Below are 5041 nucleotides of genomic sequence, written 5' to 3'. Positions count from 1 at the left end.
AGCCCACTGCTCTGTCTTCCAGGAACCTTAATGTCATCATCTATAAAATCTGAGCAGTAATCGCTACCTCACAGGCTTACGATAAAAACTGAAGAAGATAATGAATGTGGTAGCATTTTGAAGAACAACTATTAAATATTGTGTAGTAGTACCCTTTTCCTGTTGGACTCTGAGTCACTTAAAAAGAAAGACTATTTCACCTTAAAAGGCATGTTTAATCCCCAGCTCTTAGCAAAGGATTTAGCATTGACTAGGAGGCTTGATAAATATTTGTTAAGGAAATAAATCGCTGTGGGCACCTGGGTAGCTCAGTGGTTGAGCATCTGCCTTTGGCTCAGGGCATGATCCCAGGGTCCCGGGATCGAGTCCCGCATAGGGCTCCCCATATGGAGCCTGCTTCTCCCTCTGCATATGTCTTTGCCTCTCTCTGTGTCTCTCATGAATAAATAAAATCTTTAAAACAAACAAACAAACAAACAGCTGACATCTGATGAGCTCTTACTACAGACTCTCCATTAACACAGCCCCATGACATACATAGATATGGTTATTAACCCCATCTTACCGATGAGGAAAGGAAGGCTCGGAGAAGTTGAGCAAGTTCCCCAAGGCCACACAGTAAGCAGGGGAAGCAGGCCTTGAACCCTGCTCTAAGCCCTCTGCATGCCACTCCCAGCCACCGTGCTCCAGTGGCCATGGGCTGGGCTTCTAGCCCGAGGAGCCACCTTGTAAACCTAGAAGGAGGAGGCCACACGGAAGCAGTGGGAAAAGAAGCCTAGAGGCCCAGGAGCAGATCTGGAAACCTGTGGATTGGACTCGAGCTTCCCAGCCGGCAGGACGGGGGCCTCGCATTGCACATGCTCAGCACGCAGAGCTCCTGCTGCAGTGGGGACGGGTGACAGATGTGTCTCAGAGCGGCCAGCCCACTGCAATTAGGAGGAGGTGTAAGGACCCATTAGCATCACCAGGAAGTACCAGGGCACGTGCCACATCCATCACACCCCAAACCACTGCTGCCACCAGCCCCCCCGCCCCCTCCCGCAGGTAACATTTCCTTAATGTTTATCTATTTTTACTAGATTTTTTTTTTTTAAGATTTTATTTATTCAGGAGAGACACACAGAGAGAAGCAGGCTCCACGCAGGGAGGCTGACATGGGATTTGATTCCGGGTCTCCAGGATCAGGCCCTGGGCCGAAGGCAGTGCTAAACTGCTGAGCCACCCAGGCTGCCCTTTGTTTTTTTAACAAAGCAGATAATACATCCACGAGGTAAAATTTCCAAACAGCACAAGAAGATAATATGATAAAAAAAAAGAAAAGAAAAGAAATCCAGATCTCCTTTGTGGCCCACACCTCTGAGGCCACCTCCCCACAAGCCACGATGGTTTTAACAGTCTCTCTGTGTCTTTCCAGAAGCGTTTCCTGCATAGACACACCTGCGAGTGGACAGTTATCTCTCATACTTAAAAACGTGTACATGCACAGTTTGGGTCCGTTAATGAGGCTCTTGGGCCAGCTCCTCCTGTCACTATGTGTGGAACTGGCACATTCCCTTTATGGCCACCAGCCCTCCATGGCACAGTCTCCGTCTCCTATTGATGGAGACCTGTTTGTGTCCTGCCCCGTCCTCTGCTATTCCGGGCAATGCTGCAGTGAGCTCTGCAGATCATGTGTCTGCTCTCTGTGCAGAACATCCCCGGGAACCCAATTCCTGCACGTGGAAACACTGGGCCACTGGCTCCTCAGAGTTTTGCTTTCAGCAGATGCTGCTACCCAGCTCAGCCTTGCCCTTGGAGTGTGAGTCACGGGGCCAGACCCTGCTTCATTCCGTTGCTTGATGTGAAGGTCCCACGTGTCTCACTGAGATTCCACAGACGCTCTCTCAGCCCGTTCCGTGTGTGCCCACCTTGACTTAGACTCTCTCTTCAAATACAGGTCACAAACCCGAATTGTGAGGATGGCTGGCCTTTAGAAGATTTTTCAAAAACCACTTGGATGATATAACCAATACATGGTCATGTAAGTGATAGAAAAGGCCTCCTCATGGCGAAGGGAGGTGTTTCTGATGGAATATTAAATGTCACAGATACAGAACGCAAAGATGATTGTCTTTCTTCAAAAGATTTTTTATTTACATATTTGAGGGAGAGAGAGGAGAGCCCCAGCAGTGGGGAGGAGCAGAGGGAGAGGGGGAAACAGACTCACCCCCTGAGCACGGAGCCCCATCCCAGGGCCCCAAGATCATGACCTGAGCGGAAGGCCGATGCTTACCTGACTGGGTCACCCAGGTGCCCCACAAAGATTCCTAAATTGTATCAGCATCCCTGGGAACCAGCTAAAAATGCAGATGCCAACTCAGTGGACTTGGTGTAGAACAAGGACAAAAATCTGTACTCCCGGCAAGCTCACCCAGAGATGCCATGTGCCCCTGGAATGTTATACGGTCACTCTAATCTCAAACATGGTCAAGAAAAAAAATGGAGAATTCATCCAAGAGTGAACAATGCCTGTCTGGGTGGAGTGAATCTGAAAGTAGTTTCTCTCCTGCACGCTTTGCTGTTTCCCAGATGTTCCTACTCAGAAACTTTGACGCTGGGAAACCAAAGGGTCCTCTAAAAATCTAAACCAACCCTCCCTCCAGCCCTCTCTTCCTCCTTCCCTCTGTCCTTCCTAATCCAGCCCAGACTGAAGGAGACCGGGGAGACATAAAACTTGGTCACAAGGCATCATCACAGACTGGGCATTTTCCGCTAAAGACTATCATCGGGCAATCATTAAAACTTGAATATGGTCCCTGGGTAAGAAGCCTATGGGAGGTCTTTGTTGTCATTTGCAACTTCCCTGGAAATTGGAAACTTCAAGACTTCATGGAAGCATCTCCCCGTCACCGTGGGGAGATAATAAGGCTTTTCTGAGGCTCGAATCCTAAGGCATCATAATATGCCTCTTAGCACTCAACAAAAAAATCTAATATCAGGCGTCTCCAGAATACCTTACAGATAGAAGTCCACACTGCCTCCTCCTATATATATAAATATTTTTATATATAAATATATATATATATTTATCAAAGTCAGGAAATTAACATTGATACTATCATCTGATCTATGGATCTATGGATCAATTTTCCCAATAATGCCTTTTGCATGAATTCTTCCCCCCAAAAAATTCTTTTTTTCAACAGTTCAGGATCCAAGCCAGGATTATATATATTGTATTTGGCAGTCATGTCTCGTTAATCTCCTTTCATCTAGAACATTCTTCAGCTTCCCTTTGCCTTCCATGACCTTGACATTTTTGCAGGGTACAGCCAACTATGGTGTAGACTGTTCCTCAGTTTGGGTTTGCCTGAAGTTTTCTTGTGATTACATTCAGGTAATGCGTCTCTGGCAGGAATGTAACAGATGGATCTTGTGGTTTTCTTTGCATGGCAGATGACGCTCGGGTATTGGCCTGTCATTCTGACGTCTTTGACCCCCACCTCTCAAATAAGATGGTGCCTGCCGGGTTTCTCCACTTCGAGTGGCTACTCTTTCCTTTGTAATCAAGGAGTAATATGTAGGGAGTTATTTCAAGACCATGTGAATTTCCCGTTTCTCATCAAACCTTCACGCTATAATTTTAGCTTCCACTAATGATTCTGGGCTGAAATGAAGTATCATCACAATTGCCAAATCCTACTGCCTTCTCGAGAAGACTAGGAGCAAGTATATATTAGGGGACTTTGACCTACTGGTTATATCTCAAGGAAAATAATCTTATGTGTCGATTACATCTCAATAGACCAGAAGGAGGGGGAGAAAAAAAATCCCAAGGAAACAATACAAGATGCGAACAAAGATTTAGCTGCAGAGAATTTCTTTCTTTCTTTCTTTCTTTCTTTCTTTCTTTCTTTCTTTCTTTCTTTCTTCTTTCTTTTTTTTTTTTTTTTTGACATCAATAAGAAATTTCCTTGTTTTAAAAAAATCCAAATGCTGGCATTGTCCAGAAAAATTTAACAGGTTTATTTATAATTGTTATAAAGTTGAACTGCTGAAACGTGTTCACTGAAACATTTTGACTTGCATTAATGCTTTATGTCCCCATATTTATATTAAAAATTCACACACAAATGAAAATGGAAAAACTGCCAATACCTGATTTCTGTCCCCTATTTTTCCACTTGCAGTCATATACTTAAGTACCTTTTGACCCCATGGAAAAAAAAAAAAACATCTAACGTTCAGAGAACTACCAACAGGAAGAAGAGAAAAAAAAATTTTTTTTTTTTAAATGAAATGTTTTCCATCATAGTGGATTCTTAAGCACGTTCTCCACGTATGCGGCGTGCTAGCTGGATGTCTTTTGGCATAATTGTGACACGTTTGGCATGGATAGCACACAGGTTGGTGTCTACAAAGAGGCCTGCCTCTTTGCCTCCTGCAAAGCACCAATAGCTGCACTCTGGAAGCGCAGATCTGTTTTGAAGTCCTGAGCAATTTCTCGCACCAGACGCTGGAAAGGAAGTTTGCGGATCAGAAGGTCAGTGGACTTCTGATAACGTCTAATTTCACGGAGTGCCACAGTACCAGGCCTGTAACGATGAGGTTTCTTCACCCCTCCAGTAGAGGACGCACTCTTGCGAGCGGCTTTTGTAGCCAGTTGCTTCCCCAGTACTTTACCACCGGTCGATTTGCGGCCAGTCTGCTTTGTACGAGGCATGGTACAGAGACCTCCTTACTTACCCCCCTTCTCCTTCGGCTGGAGCTCGGCGAGCGACGGCGGCGCAGCGGTGGCTGCGAACACCAGCTGCAGAGAGTTTCATGGCAACATCACTTACAAGAGCAAACCTTAGAAATCACTGAAGTCGAGCAATATGATAAATTGGTATAAAAAAATATGAAGCATCTAAAGCAGTGTTTTTGAAGGGTTTATGGTTTCTAGAGGGATAATGTTAAGTAACAAAAGATAAGCTATAAAACTACATTTGGCCAAACGCAGCTCAGCATCCTGGATTGGATCCTAGAACAGAAAAGAGGGCACCATGAAAAAATCCGTGGT

The 5041-nt window shown here is 45.1% G+C and overlaps 1 pseudogene; it reads right to left on the bottom strand.

Moving 5' to 3' along the window:
* Nucleotides 1-3821: 3821 nt before the first annotated feature.
* On the bottom strand, nucleotides 3822-4775 carry LOC140638457 (histone H3.3A-like; annotated as a pseudogene).
* Nucleotides 4776-5041: the final 266 nt, after the last annotated feature.

This window comes from Canis lupus, chromosome 8 (assembly GCF_048164855.1).
Source record: "Canis lupus baileyi chromosome 8, mCanLup2.hap1, whole genome shotgun sequence".
Lineage (NCBI taxonomy): Eukaryota > Metazoa > Chordata > Mammalia > Carnivora > Canidae > Canis > Canis lupus.
Note: the sequence above shows the minus strand (reverse complement) of the source record. Positions and strands in the feature narration are given on the sequence as shown.